A 14,112-nucleotide genomic window follows, 5' to 3' on the forward strand; every position below is an offset into this window, starting at 1 on the left:
CCTCAGTGTCACTCAGGATGCTTGACCAAAATCAGATTCCCTGGTGGCAGGTCTAGGAATCTGTATCTTAACTACCTAGCTGGTCAGGACAAGGTTCGAAAAACACACATTTTGAGAAATAGAGTTCTAGTGTTTATGTCTTATGAAAAAAACTCTATTTAACTCAAAAATTTTTTACAATGATTAAAATCAATGATCATTTAAATTATTTAGTTTCCTTTCAATAATATGTAATTTAAATTTGGAATTTTAACATTAACATTTTGTCAAAATCACCACTATTATGTCAGACATGGTCTGGAAAAAACTCAAAAGAGAAATCCTAAAAATAAAATTACACAATAGAAAACCAGGCTATCCTATTGATTACTGAGAGGCAAACACTGATGCTAATTTAAAGCAACATAAAAATGTAATTTCTGATTCTAAAGTATGAGGTAAAATATTTTGTTTATCTGGATTATCTCTCTTAAAAAAACTTTAATTTGCAAGGTTGCTCAGTGGAAGTAAGTCTTTGTAATAACCACATACAACAATAAAAATAAAATTTCTAATAAACTGAATTTTATTCACAAAACACACTACTTTTTGAATTATTGTACACATTGTGAATGATCGTATTATTTTAAAATGACAGTTCTAAGGTATAATTGCCAAAATCCTCATAGCCTTATAAAATGAAATCAACTAAAATTCATGAAACTAGCAAATTATTTTACAGGCACATTTCTGAGATATTTCCAAAATTCAAATAAAATATATTTTATGCTTCATTAGACTTAACTTTCAGTTATGCTTTTTTCTTCCAGTTCGAAATGCTTATATATCAACAATAAACATGTGTATCTTTCCAACAAAAAGACAGAAGCCACAGGTTACACGTAACCTGTACCACGCTGGATTCCTTGACTGCTTTCATGAAAAGCTAAAGGGGCCAGCACATCTGTTTATTTTGGCTACTTGTTCAACTATCATAGCGGTCTTCAAGCTTCAAACAAAGACTTTCTAAGAAATAAACAGTCATAGACAACTTTAGGGGGGAAATTTCTAGTTCCTTAACTTTCTCATGAGATCTTTTCTAAAACTTATTTGTCTGACATGAGGACCGAGTTTGCACATGTTGCCATTCCAAATATACTTCCTCTGGGGGGTAAAACACTTCGAAGGAACCAAGCAAAATTCACAAATCAGTGATTAAATCCGTATGCTTCTTGTCCTTCGGTCTCATACATACTCTAAATTTGCCATGAGAAACAGGGCGATTGGGCCTGAGTTGGGGTGTTCTGAATTCAGGACTTCTGAAAGGGTTATAGGGTTCGCGAGGTGGAGTCTTTTAACTGGAATATTTGGCAGGACTACCAAAATGTTAAAACTGTATTCAAGTCTTTCAGATTTGGTGTGCTTTTGGTTCACAAGATGCTGAACAACTATTTTCAAATCGTACGAAATACTGATTCTAGTTGCAGTCGATCCTCATCTTCATTTTATATAATATTCAATATTTTCTACCTCCTTCTTACAAAAACAAACAAACTGAAACTTACATTGAAAAACCTTTGGGTGCCAATTTAAAAACGAGTGAGTGGTATACAATTTTTTGAAGATCTTTTAAAGGGTATGTAAGAGTTTAAGTCTGTTGGACTTAAACATACAGCATTAGTCAGTATACAGTAAGTAAAAGGTATGAGTGACTTTGGTTCTTTGAATGAATGGTCACTTATTTCTTGCCTGTACCATCCACAAGAGCCATAATATTTATTACTTAAACTTACTCCAAGCTTCTCAAAAGGAGAAGCCATCCCATAAAACCTAGTACAGATATCCTTTTTCGAAAGTTTACGCCAGTTTGCTTTTACAAAATACCTACATTAGTACTGCCTGTTTTCACCAACCGAAAGAAATCTGAAGATTCTTGTACAAAAAAAGGCGAAAAGAGCATTCAGTGTTCGTTTTGTAGTGAGCCATTACAGAAGCAGCACAAAGCCCAAACAGCCAGAGTGGCCCTCGAGCTCCTTCAGGAACCACACTCAGCATAGCATCTCAGCATCAAGCTGCCACAGGTTTGAACTGTGTCTATGAACACCTGTGCTTTATCTAGATTTATTTTGTGCATTCGTTAGCGAGATGTGTACTCATAAGAGAGCTTATAAGAGTGTTATGATTAGCGTAAAACTGGACATAATTAAGCGTTTCAATCACGGTGAACGAAATAAAGACGTGTAAGTTAATGGTAACTGATTCTTTATACTATTTCGTCTTATGAAAGGTTTCATAGGAATGCTCTACTTTCTGATAGCAGAGGGAAATGTACACTGTGAAATGAGCCTTCAATAAATGAACCTGAAAAATAGAAAGGTTTTAGGTTACTGATTTCCAAGAGGTCTGTGACCTGAAGAGAAGCCCCAGGCAGAGCCTCAGCACTGGCTCGGGAACTCTTACCGAGACTCTTGAGTAAAGTTTTTACACAGACAGCTTTTCTGTACTTATTTACATAGTCTTCATGGCCCATTAATCCAATTATTTCCCTCCTTGTTAGGAGATGGCATGGAAAAACTCATAATTAGTGCAGTATCTTGTGTTCTCACTTAATTCCTGATTTATGTTAGTTTTAAATTAAGACTCATTTACTTCTATTGTTATAGCACTCGATTTAACAAAAAATAAACTTAACTATCATGTCCCTTTTATGATTTTGTTAAAGTAATACATCTGAAGCAATAAGAAACATTTCTTGATGTTTAATTTCTTTATTATTTTCATATAAGGAGAGTATTTTGTCTTTTCACTTGATAAATGTTGTTCAAAGTCTCTTTATAAATCAGTAAATGAGAAATCCATGAGCTTATTAAATAAAAATGTATTTTAAATTTGAAAAGTAAAAAAAAAAAAATAAAAAGAAATCTGGTGAGTAGATTTATATTTATGAGGCTGCAGTTGGAATTAATATTTAATTCACATTTGTGAGTAGCCACTATGCCCCCTAGCATTTCAAGAAGGCCTGTAGAGTACAGTCAAAGGTAAACCCCTAATGGTTATATAGATTCCATCATCACTAGATAAGATGACTATTATATACAAAACTAATTAAAAAGACCATACACAGCTGTGTAATTAGGAATTGGGTTTGTGGCTTTAGGTCCTATAGGAATTCAGAAACAAAAGACAGAAAAGTCAAATAGAGCTTGAGCTGTGTTGGAGCTTTATTCCTTGGGAGAGCAAGGACTTCGGTTAGGTATTAAAGGATGGCTACCATTTGGTTAATCAGAATAGGAGGGTCAGGTATTCTAGAAAAAAAAAAAAATGCATGAACAAAGGGAAAGAGATGGGAAGGAATCTGGCTTGTGCTCATGAGGACTGTAAAACACCGGTCTTGGTTTGAGATTGCGAGAAGGGTTGGAGTAGAGAATAAAGCTAGGCCAGTGGGATGACCACACAGAGAGTCTTATATAATTATAAATATATACACCAAAGAGAGGAGACTGAATATTCTACGTGCAAAGAACCTCTAAATGCCAGACCTTTGAAGCTGCTTTAAAAAAAAAAAATTTCAACACTCCAATTCTCCACCTGACATTTATTCTCCTTATGTTGTTATTTTTTTCCATACACCTATCACCATCTGACATACTGCATATTTGCTTGATAACATGCTTAGCATCTGTCTCTTCGTGGTGGGCTGTGAGCTCCATAAGAGCCAGGACGTCACTGCTTTAGTCCCAGGATTTAAAAAAACACTTGAGAATGTAGCAGTCATTAAAAATCTGTCGACTGAATTAACACAAAAGCTGAAAGGAGTTACTGAGATAACTTTGCGTATGTAATTACACAATCCACTTTAGACCAACCATACTGACTGCATTTAGAAAGAACTACAAAGCAGGGACATAAAATTAAATTTGAGGGCTCACAATCAGACTCTCATAGACACCTATCCTTTGTTAAGGCTCTTCAGAGTGTTAGTTGTGGTCAGGGCAGGGGATGTAGACATCTATAATAATAGTATGAACTGACTTATGAGGCCACTGGAAGCTTTTCTCAGGGCTAATTACTTAAGAAATAAGGACCTATCAACCATGACAGAAATTGCTACAAGACAATATCTTTATCTTACTCTTAGGATAAGGAAAAAAAATAATACTTTAACAAAGGCTCATAATAGATATATCCACAAAATCAAAGGATAGCTCCTGCCCACCCCCAATCTTGACTTCTACTTTAAAAAGAGATTATATTGTCATTATGGTGTTGCCCATTAGGTACTTACTTCATCCATACATGTCTTTATTTCAAAGAACTTTTCTTATGACTCCTTCTATGTTCAAGGAAAATAATCTTGGTATTTTAAAAAAAAAATGCCCTAGTTAGTCCTCTTAGGAAATAGGCCAACTTCAATTTTGTTGTGGGTTTCAAAAATCGTATTTGCCTATATTCATGTTTCATTTTTTGAAAATGGCAATAGTTCCTAACCCCTGCTATTTATTGGGGAAAAAATGGTGAGCTATATTTACTTTAGAAGTGGAAAACAAATTGAGATAACCTTATAACCACCATAAAATGTATTAAAAAGTTAGTGTCTTCTCTCTCCTTTAAACACTGAACTTTTTGCACATTTTTATGTTTTCTCTGAGAACTTTAAAATGCAGGCTATTTTCTAGGATTGTTAACATCACTAATTGAAGCCAGACCTATATGCTATTATAGCTATCTGACCAGCAAATTATTTTTATGCTCAGTTAATCTTTTCCAATAGTGAGAGTAAAACACATTTCTTACACACACATTCAGGAGCATGAAAATTTAGAATAGTACCAATTAGTCCAGTATGAGTTTTGCTAATATTTTTCACTGAAGTGGGAATCAGTTAAATAAACATTAGCCATCTGCTCATTTTTCCTGGTTGTATGTTATGTGACTCTAGAGTGACTGAAGATTTTTCTCCTTAACAAAAATTTAGAAATAAACAGAGCATAAAAAATACCAGTATTATTAAACAAACAAAGTACAGGCAAAAAACCTTTGTCACGCATATTCACTGTTATATCTATCAGTGAATTAAATCAGGCCAAGGAGCTGTGTGTGTTGGATTGTAGGGTAAGATAAAACGAGTGTAAGGAAGAGGAGACACGGACTTTGCAGAGCCTCACAACAAGGAATTTATGGAGTCTGCATGTTTATCAAGTTCTCAGATAATTCTAATGTAAGTGTGGTCATGCTTTGAGAAATTGTGCCTTCTCTCTCCCTGTCCCTGCAACGCCTAGAAAATGACTCTTTCAAAGAAGCCTCAACTCAAGCCCAGCCTCAGTTACAGTATTGGCTGCCCTGCTGGAACAGTGGATTTTCTGATCTGAAAATTTTTACTTCCCAGGCAGAACCGTTGCTTCATAAATACATAAATAAGTAAATAAGTAAATAAATAAATAAATAAATAGTAAATGTTTAAATGATTTCTGCTTCAGTGAAAAATACTATCAAAAATCAGACTCATGGACAATGGACTAGCGGTTATCAGAGGGGAGAGGGGGAGGTGGAGGAGGAAAATATAAAATGTTAAAAAAAAAATCATATTAGACTAACTAGTATTATTATTTGACAAAAGAATGAACAATTGATGAGTTAAATTATTATTTCCCTCTGAAACCCGCTGAGTTCAGACCTTCAACAGTTTCCCTAATTGCCAAAAATAATTTCTTAAAGCTAATTTCATTTGGTCCCTTTTAGGACACTTGACATAGGTAGTATAGCAAATGGTTAATGGCTCCAGCTTTGCCAGCAGGAATACAGTCCAAAGCCCAGCTCCGCCACTTGAACCAGCTATGTGAATCTATGTGAGCTTTTTAAACTTAGGCCTCAGTTTCTTCAATTGTAAAATGGGCATACAAAATAATAACTGTATCTATCTCTTAAGCGTTGTATGAGTATTGATTACGATAGGAAAGCAAACCACTTAGCTCAGTATTGGGCACATAAATCATCTAGTTCAACTCTTTAAATACATCACTGCTTAGAAATGTGTTCCCACCAATGAAATCAGTCTATTTCACCTGAGTTCTTCCTCTATGGATGCCTTGATCTGTAGCAAATACTCGCTAATTCTCCTAAGCCAGATCTACAAACGTTACCGATGTTTGTTAGGCATTTGTGCATAACTGAACATATCCTGTTGCAAAAATAAGTAAACAACTGGAATTAATATCTACACCTAAAATAGCTCTTAGGAGACCTTCCATTCCACATGACCTAGAATCCTATGATTTGACAAGCTTATTGTGTCACTATAAGAAGAAACCTTACAGGGACTGTGTGAATTCAGTATAGTGCTAAACAAGGGTATAATCATAGAATTCTTCTAAGGCTGTTTTAAAATTAAATTAAGAAATTGAGGGTTTCTCAATTGCTTCCCCACTTAAAAAGAGCCCAGGTGTAATTTAACAAGCCTTGCAGTCAGTTCTGCTAGCTAGGGACAGCTCGAGGATAGCCACATTTGCTTAGAAGGAAAAAAATTCAAACACGTTTCTCATATAAAGGAGATGCAACACAAATAAGACACAAAAAGGCAAAAATGAGACCAGATGACAGGAATGAATGAAAACTAGATGAAGCTTCTCAAATCTCAAACTTAATTTCAAGTCACAGAAAAGAAATTAAGCATTCAGAAGGCAAAAGAATAGAACGAGAAAGTAAATATTGTACTACATTAATCACAATAAGAAGCACTTTCATCTTGGCCAAAATATATTTTAAATCAACTTTAGAATGTGGCTGCGTTTTCAGGCTTAGCAGCATGAAACCCACATGACTGTAATTAATGTAATAAATCATGCTGTGGAATTTTCTACAGAATGTGACAGTACTCATTGATATATTGCTTATTAGAGACTGTAGAGATTTCTCCTCCACTTTTTTGTTATTCTGCCAGAGATACTGAATCAAGAGTACCTTCTGATATGAAGTATCTGCTGCTGGTGTAATACATAAAATACATAGTGAGCTGCTGCCATTAGGTTTTCCAGATGTGACATTTACATATTCCAGTTTCGGTCATAAAGACAGTTTTGCACACATGGCTCTCCTTTTTAGTTTATTCTCTAATGACTCCATTACTATGTAGCACAGAATACTATTAAAGGGGCATTGTTTCATCAACCTAGATGTGTTCTTGCATTGTTTTCAACGTCTGACTCTTAAAATTTTACTGAATGTTAAATCATTTTCAGAAGTAAAAATTAGTCCTTACACAGTTCAGGAATTTAGCCATGGCTGCATTTCACCTCAGTGAGTTTACACATCCTTAAATATACTTTGAATAAATATCTTATTTAGAAATGTCTGAAGTTTTAAAAAGATAGTTAAAGGGTGACTATTCACAAGAGGAAAAGATTATTTCCTAATAAAATTTCTCATTTTCCATAAAATACATGTTTAATATAAAATTTTCCCCAGATAATGAAGCAAAGCTGCCTATAATTTATGGTCCAAAAATAGCCATTGGATACATTTTGGTATATACCTGATTTGAAATTTTAATTATAATATTATTCTATAATCACCAAGAGTCTAGTCCATTGCATCTTAACTATACACTTCAATTTTCTTTTGTGATTTATTTTTCTCTGGAAATTTGCTTTGTTTTAGTTTTATGTTCAAAAAGAAAACTGTTAACACAGTAATGCCTAGATAAGTTACTATTTCTGACATATTTCTTTTGATCACCTGAAATGATAGACTTTAAGGCTTGAATAAGAATTTGGCATTGGATTTATTATCTGTTAGTGACACAGAAATTCCTTTTTTAGGTACTGAGAATTCCCTATGTCCAGTATTGTCCCCAAACTGTTCTCCACACAGCAGCCTGAGTTTTCCCAAAAGAAAGCAGAGGATGTGAAAGTTATCTTTTTTCTTTCTACAAATTTTATTTGCATAGTTGCTTCAATATTCAATAAAAATATATTTAGCACTACCACATGGTAGGCATTGTTTTAGGCACGTCTGCTTGTTTCCTCAACTGTTAAACGCTTTCATCACCTCTTTTTGGGACAATTAGAAATAAAAGCAGATGGAGATTGGGACTAGAAAAGAAAGAGTAAAAACTAGAATTTTTGGCAACGAAGTTTTTGAAGAAATTAAGAAAAGTGAGGTCCAGGTCCTAAAACAAGACTTTTAAGTGCTAATAAGGAGGATGCTGAAACGTGTAAAGGAAGCATCACCATGACAAGTGAGCCCAGTGGTTAAGAGCATGAACTTGGGAGCCAGACTGCCCAGGTCAGAATCACCCTCTTACTGCATGACCTCCAGCAAGTTCAATCATTTGAGCCTTAGTTTCTTCTTCTGTAAAATGGAGTTAATTATAATCCTAACTTCAGAGGGTTGTGAGAACTGAGTTCCATGAATAATTAGTGAGATAATAAGCACTCTATAAGCAATATTTTTATTGCTATTTGGCATTCAGCATATGACCCTACCCACTGAAGAGTTTAGAAGTAAAATAATCAACATTTGTTAACAGTTCATCAGCATGTCAGTCAGAACTGAGTATTTAATATTTAAGGAGCACTTTTCATAAGTTTGCCAAAATTCTACAGCTTCAATGACTGAGAACTCAAGCACAATATATGATGTAGCATCTGATAGATTTGAAATGAAATGCTATACCACAGTAGAAATAGTTATAACAAACTTGATTAGAAACCATTTCTTCCTTTAAATTTGCATTCAATTTATAGGACTGCATATCTTAATGAGTAAAGATCAAAATGTGAAGGCATCTCTTACTGAAATGCACAATACTTTCAAAAACACAAAAGAATTATTAATCAACTTGAAGCAAAAGACGTATGGCACATAAAGCAAAGGAAAACAACATAAAAAGGGAAATGCATAAAACTCTAATAAGTTACCTCCTTTTCTGAGTTAGGCTATTAATATTCATTAAATTTCATCTAGGAAGTAATAACCTAATGGATAGGAGGATGTTATTTTCAGTGAATAACAAAACATATTTTTGAAAAGTTCACTATACAATAATCATTTTTCTATATTGGTTAGCTTCCTATTACTCATTTGTAAGTATAGGCAAAACAGGAAAATAAAGCTTTTTTCTTAACAATGAGATGCCGTTAAATTATTATTACATAGAATAACAGCACACTTTTACTTTGTTCAGAAATGCTACCAAAAAATTTTAGGAAAACAATTACTATTACATAGAATAATTTAGCACAGTAATTATAAATGTAAAAGATGCAGAAGAAACCAAGACCAGATTTCTGTCTTGTGTTCTTAAATGTGAACAATTAGACTAGGCATCAAGAGAAACCTGGCAGCATTAAAGAGAAGGATAAAGAAAAAGGAACAAGAGAACTGAAGGAAAAGATAATTCAAGGACAGAAAAAATTTTTTAAAAACCTCCTAATTAAAATTCTCAAAGAGATTTGAGAGTTTATCATAAGTATAATCCTTAGAAAAGGAACAAATGCTAAAGGAAAACTTTTAAAAATCGTATTAGAGAAAAGAAACTTTTAGCAATTTAAAGACTCAAAGTTTATTTTCCACTTATCCATTCTCATGAAATTATTTGATGGACTCCAGCAAAATGAGGAAAAAATAGAGGGAAACAAAATCTAGGGAACAGTGGATACAACCCAGGGGAAACCTCAGGGTACGAGAGTTACCTCAGGCTCACATTAAATCAATAGTCCATATTGCAGTAGGCAGACTGAAGACCCAACATGGTTATCTTGAGAGGACCACAGAGACATGATAAGGGCACACTGCTATTTTGTTAACAAGTGCTATTTTGTTAACAAGCGCTATTATTTTAGGGACACACACACACCCCGCCCCCATCCCAAACTAGAACAGTACCATGTTTCATTGATTGTATGATGCACTTCACATATTAACATTCCTGAAATTTGTCTCACAATTCCTGGGGATTATAGTTTAATTGGTAGCATGCTTTTTTTCTTTATGGAACATAAAATAATGGTACATCTTAACAATCAATGACATTTCAGATGCAATGAAATACATTGATAATAATAATACTGAGACATACTTATCGAGGGCTTACTCTCTGTATCAGGAATTGCTCTAAGCTCTTTATATAGATTAAGTCATTTATTCACACAACTGTTTGAAACATTCTCTTTTTGGTGACTAAGAGATCATGAAATTTATCAGGATGGAAAGAAATTCAATCTTAGAACACTAAAAGCTATGAACAATACTTACACTGTCAAAATAATATAAATGGTGTTATTGGTTTTGAATGTTTAGAGTCAACCTAAGGATAAAGCAGAAAAGACTTAGTTACAGCCACAAAAGAGAATGAAAATACTGACAACCTTGTGAAGTTAAGATGACGTAAGAAGGAGGAAGGTGAGAACAGTGGAAGGTAAAGATAGGGACACTGATATCTTAGGTTGAGAAAGCAGATTTCCTCTTTCATTATTTTTAATTTTTCTATTGAGTACTTGTGTATAACAAGCAAATATTAGAAAGGTAATGAAAGAGTTAAATCATTCATTACAAGGAGTCTGTAGATATTTCTGAAATTGACAAATCAAGGAAAAATTAAGAAATAAAACAAAAGTATATAATATTGTTCAGCAATATTATTTTATTGATTGCCACATACACATATTACCTTGATAAAAATAAAGAAAATTGAAGAAGACAATAAATACTGTTTTTGTCTAAGAAATCAATCCTGTAGTGTTAAGGCAGTATTGAAGAATCAGCCTGATGTGTGTAACATAACATAAGTCAATAAACTAAGGTGCACCACACATTAAATCCGATTTACTTGATTGCAAATCTGATCACTGTTCTCACTAAAATAAAGCTTTAATTCATCTTATAGTCATAGAGGCATAATTTATCATTTTTGCCATGTTATATAAATACTTCTTCTGAGTCTAATACACTCTTGGGAACACATGTCATTAGTTACATAAATGAGATCTAGATTGAAAGAGAAATTATGGCTGGGCCTAAAATATAGTGGATCACCTGCACTCTGCCCATCCCTGCTGAGACCCAAGATGGTCATGAAACTCAGGGAGGAGATGGGGGAGGCTGCTGCTTCTCTGAGGAAGAGAAAAAGGGATGATGGGACACTGAAGCTAAGACTTCAGTGTTCTGACACCGATTTGTCTGCTCTGGATTGTACATTATTTCATCTTTTCATATCACAAAGAATACCAAAACCTAGCAAATCAAGGTCAATGCCTCTTCTATTCTGAACTGCTTCCTGGCTTCCTAGTAGTCTTAGTCAAATCCAAATTCATTGAAAGAAAATTATATCCTGAGGTTTATAGCTATTTGTTAGTCTGCCGAATTTGGGTACATATTGCAAATTTGTAAGACTCAATTCTATTTAGGCGAACCTCTAAATACATGTAAGTAACAGTTTTTACTTCATTGGTATAACAGAAAAATGCTTTTGTTTTAAAGAAATAGTTAATTGGGAAGACTTTCTTGTGAAATATTAAAACAAGTGATAATAAGGATATGCAAGCATTGAAGAAAAAGCTAAAACTAATAATTTCTCTGAAAATTATGCATTTGTACAACAGAAAGTAATTAGCTTAATTTTCTATTTTTGCCTTTCAGAAAACTATCTTTTAATTCTAAAAGATAGGTCACTAGTTGTCTGCAAAAATAAGCAAGATTACGATGTTAATATAAATAAGCTCATGTTATTTTTAGCTGAGTAGAAAGTGTTTCAAATAAATTATGATGTGGAATGGGTTGCCTGTAGCCTTTGCACATTTAATGTCCAGCTAAGAAAGACTCACTTTTCATGTATCATTGTGGCTTAATTTATTCATTTAACCACTTTTAGCCATATATCATCTTAGAAACAGCCTTAATAAATGTATTATCTAAAGGCAATCAATTTAGTTTACAAAGTCATTCACAGTTGAACAGCATCTTGGTTCACTTTTTTTTTTTTTTAATTGGGGATGTTTTGAGAGAGGAAGTATTACATCTTTCTCCATGTTATATAAATACTTCTTCTGAGTCTAATACACTCTTAGTGTCTAATACACTATTAGAGTGTAAGCAGTATGATTATGGCATACTTCAAAATTCCTAACACTGCTCTGTGCTTTACACAGAGAGAAATATGACTTCACTGTAGATATTTATGTGGCGAAGACCTTTTGGTGTTACCTAAAACAGTGTTGTGCCTTTGGACAGAGACTATGAGGATGGTAACAGAGATCCCGAGAGGCTAAACACTCAGAGGTCATCAAGGTCCGTACTTCCTAACTTGTGAAACATCAACCTCTGGCTCCTCTCCAGTGACTTTACGGTTGCCTCATTTGAGTAGTACTGCCATTTCCCATCTGGATTACCGTAACACCTTATAAAATAGCTCATGTCCCAGTCTCTACTCTCTCACTGCTACCAGTATGTTCTTCTAAGATAATGAACTGTGTCCCTCTACTATCCACATAGGACATTTCTGACATTATAACACACGTGCACAGACAGCTCTCGCCCAACTTTCCAGCAGCAAATCTGACCCCTTTGAAATCTACTTGCAAGCCACACTCCTTGCTTCCCTAAGTAGTCTGCATACATCTATGCTCTAATGTCTTTGCTTGTGTTGTTCCATCAATCTGAAATACCCTTCCCTGTGTCCTGGCTGAGTCTACTGCTCCTCACATTATGTGCCACTGCACTTTATATAGCTCTCTGTACCCACTTGGAGCTGGAGTTGCTGTTCTGTCTGCCTCTTTCTCTAAACCATGATATTCTGTGGCAGGGAATTTGACACTCATCTTTGTATTTTCATCAGTCCTGTCATATAGCTGACTCTGAAAAAATGTCTGATAAACTGAAGTGCAAGTGATGTGTCCAGATGCTCAGTAGAAAAAGAGCCTAAGACATGTCTCCCTGCACCTGACACAATGAATTCTTCTATTAAACTGTGGGTCCTTTTAAAAACGATTCTCGGAAAAAAGAAAAAAAAAGATGATCTCTTTAGGATATACTCTAGCAGCCTAAACTCTGGATATGTGATAGGTATGACCTGAAAATGAAAGAAGAGGAAGCAATCAGTGGTTTAGAGGCTATTCCTACACCAAGATTGGCAGAGGAGGGACCATCGTGCAGAGCAGAGACTCTATCCCTCTTAGTTAATAAGTATGAAACCAAGTTTCTTCCTATTGTAACTCCAAGCAAATTATCTAGGTTTTTTTTTTGTGTATGTGTGCCTTATTTCCCAACAATAAAATAAAGGAAACAATCTCTTTCTTCATGGAATTCATGCAGTGTTGATCCTGGAAATAAAAGTGCTATATAGATAATAGAGGACATTTTGTTTCTGTGTTTTTTTATTTATTCCAGCAGAACTGAAAAGAAATTCCCCATGACAGCATCCCATCATAATCATAGGAGGAAAGCCACGGTATTGAAATTTGTTAAGAATAATTCTCAAATTCTTTGTCCATAAACAAGTACACTGGAAGACAATGTAAAGTTTTGCTTTCTTACAATAAAAAACTCCTCTATATTCAGTAATAACAATAACAATGTCATAATGCCCTCATCCTATAAATATTCCACCATCAATTATTTGCTTTGCAGTCTATATTTTAAAAGTAATCACATTAAAATATACAGAAAAGTATACAGAATATTAAAGTATGCTTACCATGAGCCAGAGGATTTTTTATATATTAATTTCTTACATGAAAACCCTATAGAATCGATACGTTTTCTTCATTTTACAGCTGAGAGAGCTAAGCCACAGAGAGGTTAAGAAACTTGCCAGCATTACCTATAAAATGAATGGCAGAGGTGGGATTTGAATCCTGATAACTATGTGTCTGGATTTCCATAATTAAGCACTGAGCTTTTATTACCTCTTATATAACACAAACCCATGCTCCTGTCATTCCGATTTAACAAGTTAAATTTTGTCATATTTTTTACATGTTTTAAAAAGAAAATGTTACAGATACAGTTCAAGTTTCCTGTGTACCCATTCTCATGCCCCCTCCTCCCCAAAGGTAACCACTATCATGCATCTGTTGTGTCTCCTCAGTCCACGTTTCATAATTATGTGTGTTGTGTGTGTATGTGTGTAACACACAATAC

General features: G+C 34.2%; 1 protein-coding gene across 11 annotated transcripts in view; it reads right to left on the reverse strand.

Moving 5' to 3' along the window:
* The window catches only part of KIAA1958 (KIAA1958 ortholog), a 266,726-nt gene that overhangs the window by 185,858 nt on the left and 66,756 nt on the right, over positions 1-14,112 (reverse strand). The window lies entirely within an intron of this gene.

This window comes from Pteropus vampyrus, unplaced genomic scaffold (genome assembly GCF_000151845.1).
Source record: "Pteropus vampyrus isolate Shadow unplaced genomic scaffold, Pvam_2.0 Scaffold535, whole genome shotgun sequence".
NCBI lineage: Eukaryota > Metazoa > Chordata > Mammalia > Chiroptera > Pteropodidae > Pteropus > Pteropus vampyrus.